The sequence below is a fragment of the Pteropus alecto genome, unplaced genomic scaffold (genome assembly GCF_000325575.1).
Source record: "Pteropus alecto unplaced genomic scaffold, ASM32557v1 scaffold106, whole genome shotgun sequence".
Taxonomy (NCBI): domain Eukaryota; kingdom Metazoa; phylum Chordata; class Mammalia; order Chiroptera; family Pteropodidae; genus Pteropus; species Pteropus alecto.
In genome coordinates, this window is record NW_006442103.1 from 930,540 (window position 1) to 943,734 (window position 13,195).

General features: G+C 41.9%; 1 protein-coding gene and 1 pseudogene across 3 annotated transcripts in view; both read left to right on the forward strand.

Annotated features, from left to right (window-relative positions):
- RIPOR2 (RHO family interacting cell polarization regulator 2) overlaps positions 1-13,195 on the forward strand; it is a 103,955-nt gene that overhangs the window by 5,046 nt on the left and 85,714 nt on the right. The gene's annotated exons all lie outside the window — the stretch shown is intronic.
- On the forward strand, positions 2,203-2,321 carry LOC112469094 (annotated as a pseudogene).

Genomic DNA, 13,195 nt, shown 5'->3' on the forward strand with positions numbered 1-13,195 from the left:
TGCCTTGGATTACTGCGAAACAGTCGCTTCCCATACATGCCTAGGAAGCCTTCTTTGGCTGGTGCCAAAGAGATGGTGTCATTTCAGGGACACAAACTAAAATAGCACATTGCACTAAAGCTATGTGGGCTCTTAGCCACCAATCCACCCCGATTTATGGCCTCTGGTGACCTCACAGTGACCTATTTAGATCAGGCCAAAGCCAAAAGGGGCTCAATATTACAAATAAATAATTTAAAATGTTTATTTAATATGTCTATGAACAGCCAGCAAAGTCTTTTTAGGAATGGTATGTGACATACTTGAGTATGTTTTCTATAGGACTTGAGTTGAAAAGTAAAAGTAAATACATATCCACTGTATGTGGGGCAAAACAATTTTTTTACAGAAAAAGAAATAGGTAGTTGTTATGACCAAAACAGAGAAAGAAATTTGAAGTATTGCCTTTCCTCCTTGATAGAAGTCATTTCACTTACTCAAGTCAACATATTCATTTAAGGAGATATGATTTATTCAGTTAACCACGCCTCACATGTTCTATTGTGCTTAGCAAGTGTCAGCTTATTCAACTTCTCATTTATTTTTGGATGGCTAAATTTTGCCTATTAATTATTTGCCAAACAGCTGTGATGTTTAACAAAGATGTTTACAATGCAGTTGATTTCAGAAGAGATTTTAAAGAAGGAAAAGGTATTAGCTGAGTCAAATTGAAATGACTATTTCAAGTACCAGAAGAAAGGCAGAGAAGAGTTAGAAAGGAATAAAACAATAGTGACTAGTACTAATTAGCAAGTAAAAATAGAAAGAAGAAAGTGAAACCATAAATGCAGACGCTAGTGGGATACTGAACATTCATTTACTTTCTCAACATTCAGTGTGTTCCCAGCTGTACTGGGGGCTAATATCGGAGTGGCGGGGAGGGTTGGAATGTGGATGTGCCCAGCTGACTAGCTGATGATTCTATAGCATAAGTACATCCAAAATGAAGGAAGGTTTGTCCAGAATCTGAAATGTTTGATTCTTGTCAATAGCCAAGCCAGGTTGTTTAAGCTGAAAAACCACTTCACTTTGTGTTGTGTAGAGAGAGCATATTTCATCAGTCATCTAGAATTTCTCTTCAGGAATAAAAGAACAATCTACTTAATTGTTTTTAGGTATTTTTAAGAGAAAGATTTTGACCTATGCTGGTAAGACAATCAAAAGGCAGGTATAACAACTAGTTTTACTCCAAAAAGCAAATTAATAATTTATATGATCATCATTCTTTCACATGTGGACTTTCTATATTTTATGTTTTTTCATGCTTCAACTTACAATGATAGATACAAAGTAAAAATTTTGGGCCTTAAAATGTACAAGTGAGGAAAATGTGAACTTTTGGAGGGGTGAGGTGTTTGTTTTCCCAACTGAGGGAGAGAGAAAGCAGTGTGTCAAGATTTGTAAAGATTTTCATTAACAGGTAACCTAATAAACATAAGAAAGATCTTGAGGGTATTTATCTGCTGTATTATGCAGTTTAACTCTAGGAAATAATCGTTTCTAAATCAAATAAAGAGAAAGAACAAATTGCTACCTTCTGGAAAATGATGAAGTTATGGGGCCATCTTTTCACTACGATTGTTCCCTCTAAGTTTTTGGATCATTGGGAGTTAAATGTTTAAATATATATCATACAATTCAAACAGCAAGGGGGAAGACCAGCTGGTCCCTTCTCCCTCTTGACTTCATTCTAAAACTGTCCTTTCAGTGTAAGAATGAGCTAAGAAACAGGGAGAAGATAACTAGACTTTCAGATCACAAACTGAGTCAGCTGGCTGAGCAGTTGAATATAATTATTTTTTTCCTCTATAAATCAGCATTTAAGATACTCTGAGAGGGAGTAGATATGAAAACATTTTTTATGGTGGGATTTTTCTTCCTATTTATAACAGCACAATGAATTGATAAAATGGTATTTGAAGAACAATATGTCAAAGAATCAAATGTGCAGGAATGATTTGTGGAAGGCGCTATTAACCACTTTTGGATAAATTACATGACTGCAATGTTAGAAAAAAACGAAGTTTTCTCCTTCAACATCTGGTTTATAGGCTATGGGGTACCAAGGATATCTTTGGGGTGGGGTATGCCTCAATCTCCTATTAATCTCCATTAGCATCTCTAAAAACTAAAAAATAAATTCGAAATTTAAATCTTAATATAGTCTACAGCCATGCCACTCTTTATAAGCCTGATACTGTCTGATCTCGGAAGCTAAGCAGGGTCGGGCCTGGTTAGTACTTAGATGGGAGACCACCTAGGAAGACCAGGTGCTATAGGCGTAAAAAATAAAAAATAAGGGATTGTAAGCTGACAAGGTCCTTGCAATCTGTGAGGTCAACCAAGGGCTGCCTCGCCTAAAAAAAAAATTTTTTTAATTAAATCTTAAAATAAAGCATGATAAAAAGCTTTTTCAGAAAATGATGCTATTTTGAATGATCTGCACTCTACTATCTGAGTAAAAAAATATATGCTTGCTGTGCAAACAGCATCTGACGAAGGGCCAAACCCTCATCTGGCCACAGTACTATACTAAGCACTTCGTATACAAAAATTCTAAAGCTTCTGTTGTTTTTAAATCTTTGATTTTTACCATTCAGACTTCCAAACTGAGAGAAGGTGGCATAGTAGAAAAAACAAAAAATTTTGGACTCAAAAGACCTAGTTCAACTTATTAGTAATTTGACTTTAGGCAAGTTACCTAACTTTTCAGAAGATTCACTTTCCATCTTCTACATGGAGATGATGACAATTATGGTGATGCTTATGAGAATGGAGTGGTAGTGGTGGTGGTGATGGTGATAACGATAGGGTGTTGGTGATGTGATGTGATGAAGATGATGGTGATGGTGGTGGTGGCGGTGGTGATAATAACAGTGCTGATAGTGAGGATGGTGATGGTGACATGATGAAAATGATGATGGTGGTCACCTCCTCGGAAAAGTTACTATAAAGTTAAAGGAGATAATGAGATAATGGAAAACCATTAAGGGCTTACTCTATAAATGTCAGCTATTATTTAACTGGGATTTTCTCAGCTGTCCCAGCCTCCCAAGTCTATACAATTCCCCGCTTTCTGCTCCTGCCCTGTGATTAACAAAGACACAAGCTGATAAGAGCACAGCTATTGAGACTGCTCACTTCAAATGCTTTCCTGAGAACATAGAGGTACAACTGGCTCATGAATTAACAAATGTGATCTCTATCATGTGACCAAGGCAGGTCTCAGCATAACCCCATTGCTTGGCACAGAATAAGTATGTTATTTCCTACCCATGTTTTATTGCTTTCACCAATCTGGTCTCCCTCTGAAAATTCATTAACTATTAAAGAATAACATACGTTATGGCAGTTTGCTGTTGGAAAGAATCTCCTTACCTTGGTCAGGAATGCTGGAGGAACAGAATAAGATCTTTAACAGGATTTTTAACAGTATACAAAACCAACTTTCTGGGTAAATACTTGCAGTAAACACACAATAGTTACTGCTTCCCCCAGCACCACTTTACAGAGTTCTTTTATTTTTCATATGTTTTATTTTGTATTTAAAATTTTTTTTATTTTTCAATTACAGTTGGCATACAATATTATATTAGCTTCATGTGTATAACATAGTGATTAGACATTAATGTAACTTATAAAGTGATCACCCTGATAAATCCAGTATCCATGTGACAGCATACATAGTAACTACAATATTATTGACTGTATTCAGTTCTGTTCAGCTCTTGGGATCAGCAGTGAAATAACAAAGCTCTAGCCCTTGTGAAGTTATATTGCAGTGGAAGGAGACAGACAGTAGCCAAACAAGTAAAAGTGTGATGTGTCAGATAGAAAAGTGTTAAAGAGAAAAATTAAGTGCAGGGTGAGATGATAGAGCACAGTGGTCAGGGAAGGCTTTACTGTTAAATGCCCAGAGGCTTCAAGGAGCTGCAGGTCTGACCTGGATGTCTGCAGAATGTTCCAGAAAAAGCGAAAAGGCCAGTGTGAGAGCAGCACAATGTCAGCACAGCAGAGAGCTGTAGAAGATGAGCTCTGAGAGGTTTCTGGGGTTCCAGAGCTTGTAAAGCCTTACAGGCTGTTGTAAGGATTTAAATGTTTGTTCTATGGGAGCACTGGTGGGTGTTGAGCAAAGTGACATCATCTGACTTGCTTTTCCAAAGGATCATTCTGACTGTTGTCTTGGAAATAAAGATGGAGCATAAAGGGCAAAAGCAGGGAGGCCAGATAGGACAGTACTGCAATAATCCAGTACTGGTGGAGACGTCACCAGACTTGACACTGATTAGATTCTTGAGGTGAGGGGCAAAGAGTCACTGAGGGTGACTCCAGAGACTTGGCCTGAGCATCAGGAAGGGTGATGCTGTTCTTCGCTGAGATGAGGAAGGCTGCTGGAGGAGGCGGTTTGGGACAGGGAGAAGTACCACAGCTGTGGGGAAACAGGAGTCCACCTTGGTATAGTTAAGTTTGTAGTGCAGCCATAAATAGTGGATGACTTCATGAAGTCCTACTCCAAGTAACCTGAATAGTGGGCACTCAGGAAGTATCTGTTGAAATGTTGACGATAAAGCACCATATACATAAGGGAAAATTATCTAGAGATATATCTCCAGCTTATAGGGATTGGGCTATATAACCTATATGGGCTGTTCCATCAAGCCAGGAGTTCACGAATGCAGTGCAAACTTCTCAGAAGCACTGAAGGGAGATGAAAGAAAAGATCAGAGGGGAGGGTTGGATAATCTGGGCAAGCTTCTTGGAGAAGAGTATTTGAAGGAGAGAGCTTGATATCTTTGGGAGCACTATTATGATAAGCATGATAATTGTGGAAATGCATCCACGAGCTCTCCATCTTCATGTGGCTTCCTGTCTTTGGTGCTGTGCTCACCAAGTTAAAATGCTTGTATGTCTTGCTCTTTTGCTCCAAGGCTGTACATCCATAGCCTCTCAGCTGGAAGAAACCTGAAGAGGTTTTTAGTCCTCACAGAACGTAGGCAAGGGGTCAATACCTTTGCTAAACTCCATCTCTTTTTTCTCTTCCATGGGGAGATGTATCGGCCTCCCTCACTCACACATGCACTCAAGAGTCAAGAGCTAGCAGTCAGCACATTTGTTCATATTTTAACTTAGATCCCCCAAGTGATGTGTTCAATCACCTCTCTTCATTCTAATCCTAGGGAAAATTGTTCTTCCTCCTGTAAGATAGTCTTTTGTATCCTCAAAAACCATTAAAAGAACATATTAACATGCCAGTAACTCTCGAAACACTGAAACAGCCAGTCAAATATTTGCATTCTACCAGGCACTTGAGTTGGATGTTAGTGCCATCAAGAAGGCTTGTGTACTCTAAGTGGCGAAGAGTCTACGTGTCTGTGAATTAGGATCTAAAACACAAGGGCACGCGGCCTCCAGCTATTGAACTTGAATTCCTTTTTGAATGCCGCACCCCGGACTGAGAGGCCCTTCTCAGAAAGGCCAGTGCCCAGTGGTGATATCCTCATTCTGACTTGGCAACTGTCTTGGGTACAGAGAATATTTGAGAGCAGATGTTCAGTTTATCTTCCTCAAGTAGCCCCTTGAGGTTCTCTGAGGGAGGGTCAGTGAAACAGATAAGGCCATCTGTCCTTCAGCCCTGATGCTGGCAGCAGACAGCTTTCACAGCCTCTTCCTGCTGCTGCTATGAAAACATAATGGAGATTCAGTGAAAGATATTTAACGGGATTGCTTGGAGAGGCCACTCTCTTTGGAGATTTGCTTAAACAAAGCACTTGCATTTGTTGCCATTGCTGTGAAATTTTCACCTCCAGCAGCCTCAGTGTGAATAACCTATTTTGAACATGACAACGGATGACTTGGGGGGAGCGTGAATAATGTATTAGGTGCAAGAGCACTGTCACGTGGTGATATTGCAGCCCTGCCTGTCTGGCTAATTATGGAGGGTGACAACTCTCTGTCCCTTTCTCATAGCTCCCATCCAGAGCCACTGGGGAGAAGGACTGTGAGTAGAAAAGGGAAGAGGGGAAACAGAGCCCGGCTCCTGCTTCCAGAGGGCTTTGTGAGCTGACCAGGCTGTGGGCAGGGTCAGGTTTCCACTTTCACCTCTTTAGAGTGAAACTGTGCGGCCCACAGGGATGATCTAGTATCCAGTCTACCGACTTCACATAAAACATAGGTTGGGGGTAGAGAGTGCAGACTGTGAAAGGTTGATATAGGAAGCAAAGAGGCACTAGACCCTGAAGCCAGCAAAGATATCTAATAGTTTCCAGGCGTCACAGAGGAGGCACTAGCTTTCTAAACATGCAGCTGGATTCATAGCCCAGAAGCAGGAATCCAAGGGCTGAAGCAGAACAACAGAGAGAACAGGCAGAAGGAATCTCAGTTACGGCCTCAGAATTTTTTCCCGGTGTTTCAAGCTGCCTTGATGTTCTCTGTAGCTCTCTCTAGCTTTGCTTGAATAATAGTGACAGCTCATTTAACCTCACTGAGACCTATTTCAGATGTGAATGACTCCAAAATAATGTTCGTGAAGACTGTGAAGACTAACAGCCAGCCACAAAGTTTTAAGTAATACGGCTTCTGGGCCTGAAATTCCTCTCAAAATCACCTTCTGTAGTAACGGCCTTGACTTTCTGAATTAGGGAGGGAACATCTTTTGGAAAGATTTTTACGTAGTTGGGGGCAGTAAGAAGGAAAGGAATTAAACAGATTCTGTACAACAACAGCTCTGGCTTGAAATTAAAAGGTAATGAAAATAATTAAAGGAGTTACCTAAAGAAAAATATTTAAAAAGTATGAATAACTGGATAAAAGCAGATATTTAAAATTTTTTCAAAAACCAATAGGCAATTATTAATGTGTACCAGTCAGAGCACCACCAGAAACCTGATGGATCCTTCAAATTAGAATAATTCAAGGAAGGTTTATTTACAAAGAAATGACTTACAAAGGTGCAAGTGGTACGTGGGGAGCCAGAGGGCATAGTAGGCCCAGCGCCATTGCTGGGTCCAACAGATGGGAGAGGAAGAGGCTGCTAGAAACTGCAAGGAGAGTTGTGTAGAGAGGGAGCCTGGAGGGGAGCGGCCAACTCCCATGAAAGGACAGATAGCCGAATGTAACCTCACAGGGAGGAGCCAGGGGATTAATTAATCACCTCACTTCTTTCCTTTTTCCTGTCTCTGATTGGGGCTCCCCATTGGCCAAACCCAGATGAACACCACAGATCAGGGCAACTTTTGATGTGGTCCCAACAGGGGAGTCCCCAGGGCAGACAGTAGGAGAGAGAAAGGTGGCGAGTGGACAGGAAGGGGCAACATGGGTATCCTGCAAGCCGGGGACCACGCTGGGCCTGGGGACACAATATGAATAAGTCAGCTCAAAGAACATTACAGACATATCTTGTTCTTTTATGTTTCCTCTGCTAATGAGAGAGAAGGGAAGAGATTTGTCATAAAGGGAAAATCAATTTAGAACCTTAAAAAAAAGCCTCCATATCAAGTACCTAGCATTGTTTACACATATATTGATAGTTTCTCATCACTTCTACATTCATTTTAAATTATTTTATATTTATTATAATATCTTTGTGTGATAATATTTATTGAATTAAATGTATACTGTTTACTTTCAGCCTTAAGAGGTTAAGAGCTTTAGGAATGTGCTCTGAGGACCCCTGAGGTTTCCCAGTATTCTTGCAGGAGGTACCCAAGGTCCTCAATGATTTTTAAAATATAAAGGAGTTTAGTCTAGATTATATTTTTATATATATATACACACATACATATATATATATATACACATACATATACATATACATATATACATAAACATGTGCCTATGTAAAAACATATAAAATATAAAATGGCCAGTCAAGATTATGTTATTGTGTAATGGGGTCTTGAGACCAAAAAGTTGGAAACTGCTGTTCTAAATTACATTATTGCAAAAAAAGATCTCTACATGTGATTTAATAATGATGTATGAGAAATTCAAATCACGTTTCTGGATAGAAGGGAATTGTTTGCTACATTTAGGCCATATTTTATTTCCCATCAGCGCTGAACATTTTGCTGACTATCTTCTAGCCACGCGCCTCCACGTCACTTGGTGCAGAAGCTAGAGTTGGGGTGGAGTGGGGTTCATTCATTCCTGGGACAGACTAAAATGCGAAGGGTACTGGCCACACAAGTTTCCCATTGTACAAGCAGATAAATGTGACAATGGTAGAGAAACAACAGCCTGAAATGGCCACTCCCTGGAGGACCTTGTCATCGGTACCAGACGTGGGCAAAGGAAAATGGGGTCTTGCTCCCATCAGTTCAGAAAGCCCTAAGCAAGACCTAGCTGACATTGGTCAGGTGAGAACATACTTCTGTAAGTGATGGCAGTAAATGCAGGCTTGTTATGCTCTTTTTCCAGGAGAAAAGGTGACAGAAGCCAGTAGGGGCATTTATACTCTCATTCCTCATCTAGTCAATATTTATTAACTATCCTCTACACTCATTATTATAGAGGTTAAAATACTGCATTAAGCGTAGCTCCCAACATCAAGGAACTTATAAACTAATGAGGAGAAGCACCAAAGAGCTATGAGAGAAGGAAGGTACGAGATTGGGTCTATATTCAGAGGACACAGTACTTACAGGAGGGTCGAGGAAGGTGTCACGAAGGAGGTAGCATTTGAACAGGGCTTTATAGGCCAGGGAGGATTTTTAAAGACAAACATCAGAAGTAGGAGAAAAAGTGATGGACAATTCTCAGCAGAGACTTTCCAGACAGTTGAAAAGCCCCGAGCAAAAAGGTAGAAGCAGGAATTGTCAAGTGTGAGAGCCAAAAGGAAGTTCAGTGATCAAACTGTCCAAATCCTTCATTTGACAGAAGTGAACACTGAGATCGCAAAGGTCGGGATTTGCCCTGAGTTTTCTTTTTTTCCTTTTTCTTTTTTTTTTATGCCTCCAGCACCCAGTCTTCCTAAGTAGTCTACCATCCAGGTACTAACCAGGCCTGATCCTGCTTAGCTTCTGAGATCAGACAGGCCTAAGTTTTCTATGGGCAGAAGCAAAATTGAACCCAAATAGCTCAAATCCAAGTCCAAGGCCCTTTCCAGGGTTGTTTCCTGGAAAAAAGCACAGTAGGACGAGCTTAAGGCCAGCATTGCAGAGTGGTGGGGTGCAGCTGCAAAGGCTTTTGGAACCTCACCACCAAGGGTGGCTGGACACCTGTTTGGCCCTTATCCAGACCAGTGTCTCCCAAAGTGTGGTCAGATACAACTGCCCCAGAACTATCCGTGTGCTTTTTAGACTGATTTAGAATGGAAAGGAGGGTGACTTGAAAATCTGTTTTAAACTCCTTCCCAGAATGATTCTTCATGCACTTCATAAATGATGAAATTAAAAATAACAAGAAATAGAGATTGCTCAGAGCAGCAAATAATTAGTAGATGTGAGCAGGTGAAGGGTGAAGAGCAATAGTATGAGAAAGGAGTTGGAGAATCTTAGAACGGGCAACATTCCAAGCCATGATTTGGCCCTGCTTTGGGGTGGCCAATACCTATAGAGAAAGGTCATAAAAGTAGAGAAGGATTCAAAATCGAGGTGTTAGATATGCTATCCACATGGATATTAAGTATCATAGTTATGAAGAGAGATTACCTGGCTACCTCTCTTCAGGACTAGTCAACTAGACCAGGAGTAACAGCTAGAATGCACCAGCACCATAGGAAGAAAGAATATGTAGAAATATAAATGGATAAGGGTTGCTGAATCCAAATCTCTAGGATCTTCCAATTAGAGCATCAACTTCATTTCATTATGAGTCTTTAGGTATATTCTGAATGCTTTATGAAATATATCTGAAGCTGTATATCAGGGCACTAAATTGGTTGCATCCTGGATGCTCGCCTGCTTTCTTCTGATGAATTGTGTATTTACTAGGATTGATCAATGGCGCAAAGAACAATCAGGCTGGAATGGCCAGTTCTGATCCCTAACGCAAAACTGGCTTTGAAAATGCCCATGAGAGAAGAGCAAGATAAAATTCAGTTGTGGAAAGAAACCATGTTCAGTGCTACTGAAGTTCAATCACCCTGTTTTATGTAGCAAAAATAATCACAGTTCCCATAGCACCCATAGGACTTTCTCTTTCATAACACCCACCTCAGTTATTTACAGCCATCCTCACTGCCAGGCTCCACAAGATGGGTTCCATGACTCTCATGTTTACCTCTGAATCTTCTTCCCTTAGCAGATTGCCTGGCACCTGAGTTGAAATAATAGCGTGTTGAAATAATAGCTCTCATTTGTATCTAGGGGTGTTTTCAGTTAAGATTGACACATGAGCAGGAGTAGGGAGACACTTGTGTTAAACTGTTTCTCCTTTGGAAAAACCATATCTTTCCAATGGCATGAAAGAGTGAAGTTTCTCACTAGCAGAGTTTTCTGTAATATCCCCATCCCTAGTGCCTGACAAACTCTGGGCTTCACTGTTTCCCTGGATGAGATCACAAGCGCTCGGGCAAGAAATCTCTGAATGTTTGATCACTGAAGTTTTGAGATAGAATACTCCTACTTCAGCAATAGACCCAGTAGGAAGTAAATAGCATTCTAACCAAGAGGGTGGAGACAGGGAGAAATTAACCACCCAAGAATGAGGACTTCAGTGAATACAGCGAGGGAAGGGATTTGAGAGGCAGCATGAAGACCTTTGGACTAAGCACCAGGAGACCTTGGTTCTGGTGCAGACTCTTTATTTGGTTATATAACCTTGGGCACATCGCTTAACTTCTCTGAGATTGGGATCAGATAATCCAATAAAGATTTGTCCTGGTTGTGTAGAGCTGTGCTGCCCTTATGCATGCACCTGATTTCTAGGAAGAGTCTGTGCTAGGAACTATGGGCCTACAAGTCACCCAAGACAGGTCTCATCATCAGGAGCTTCCAATCCAGCAAGAAAAGTGGGCCTTGTAATGGGCCTTCACCTTCCATGTTCCGCAGGCTGTGCTCCCTTCCCAAGGGAGAAAGTAGGTCAGGGGGATGCAGGTTACTGTACCCTATTCGTTCCCTCTCAGAGCTTCAGTCCCAAAGCTAGAATGCAGAGCGAAGCAACCTCAAGTGAAATCTAAAGGCAGCATCCACTCCATGTGTCTCTTGGTCCCCTGGCCTCTAGTTCAGTATGTACATACCCTTCCGCCCACATTTACACTCAACCCTCAGCAAGATACCCAAAAGAGGAAATTGGGGTATGGAGTGGAAAGTACTATAGTAAAAAGAGCATTAAATTTTTAAACCAGTTCTGACTTTGAATAACAGCTTCACCTTTGTGATCAAGAGCAAGTTACTTACCCAGTCTCTCAGATCATCAGTTTTCTTATCTTTCAAATGCAGACAGTAATAGAAAAGGCTTAAGTGAAGTAGTGTCTATAAAGCACCTCATGCCATCTGTATTGCTTCTTTTCATCCTCCGCCTCTTCCCTCTCTTAAGTTTTGAATGACAATTACAACAGTCTCATTTCTTATCAGAAAGGTGGTGGAGTTGGAAGGTGGGTGTTATGGACTATTCCACAGGTAAAAAGAAGTGAGAAAGAAGGTAAAGAAATACCGCAAAGCCTGGCTCAACTGTCAAGTATCCATGAGAATAAACAGGGATGAACTTGGGTCCAGACTACTACAGAGAAGAGTAAAGATCTATGATAGTATAGCAGAGCCACCATGGCCCGTGTTTAGCAGGTGCCAAAACCCAGTTTTTGCACGTGTACCTAAAGTTGATTAAATTGTGTCACCTTGGACAGTCACGTTAACTCTTGAATCTCATTTTTCTATCCATGAAATGGGAGTAATGATGCCTATTGCAGTTTTATAGTCAGGAACAAATGATACAATGTTTGTAAAGTATCTGCTCCAGAATATAGGCTATAAGTAGTTAATAAACTGTAGTGTTCAGCATCGTAAGGGTTGGCTCATGTCAACTGAACTCACCAGGGATGATGCATCTATTGACCAGAATACTAATATTGAAAACATAGAAAAGAGACTTTGCCGGACAGACTGGAATGTTCCTATCATGTAGTCAACACATTCTCTCCTCTGAAGGGACACTGAGTGCTGTCAGAAACTATTTTGTAAGTTGGGAGAAGGGCAGAGGGAGCTGGGTGTCTGGAACAACTCAGCTGTGATGAAGGGCTCAGATTGTCAAGGCCCTCAGTGCTTAGGCTGCTCCTGGCAGTCTAAGGCGGAGACACGGTGACCAGCACGTGGAGCACACTGTGCTCCTGCATCCTTAGGTGGGTTGTGACAGGCTTGATTAGGCTCTGGTTGTAGCCGTTCATACTCCAGGCCCGATGCAGTCTTCTTGTCGCCACTGGATGCGGGTGTTTCTCATGTTGACATCCTAGGATGTTTGTTCCCTTTAGGTCAGTGTCTAAGCTCACTGATTCTCTCCCAAATTCACCGAATCCCAGTTGCTGGGGAGGAGGTACCCTTGCAGTATCATTTTATTTAACGCATTCTAAACACCCAATATAGTCATTGTGGTGGCTTCACAGACAAGGAAACTGAAGCACAAACAGGGACCTCTGTTTAAGGACTTTGTTTCTAGGTCCTTATAGACACCAGTCTCATACCATTTCTACTCCAAAAGACTCTTCCTATGGAATGTTTTTGTCTGTCAGACAGGTCCACGTTTTCCTAAAGGAAATCTTTATGTGTAGTTCGAATGCACCAAAACAAAATAAATAAAAGCAACTGTTTCTCCCCATAAGGATGCGATCTCTCTGCCCACACAGACTCCCCAGAAAGGCTTTCCCTGGGCAACCGACTCCCTCCCCCCCGCCACACACACACCGCGTTCGCTCGCACACACAGCACACACACCACAGACCACACACACTCCTCCGCTGCCGCCCCGCGCACCGTTTCCATGCACAGCCTCTATTCCAGATCCCAGAAGGTCAGCTGAAAGGGCCTCTCCTTGGCTGCCGGGGTCCCTGCCCTCTCCTGCAGGGCGCTCTCCCTGGCGCATGTTCCCCTGACGACTCCAAGGCTGCGACCCCAGCCAGTGCGTGGGAGACGGGCGCCCACGAGCAGCCGCAGGCGGACACCGAGCGTAGCCTTGTGAGCGGGGCTCCAGCAGCTGTCAGGCGGCGCGGCCCGCCCCGCACGGTGAC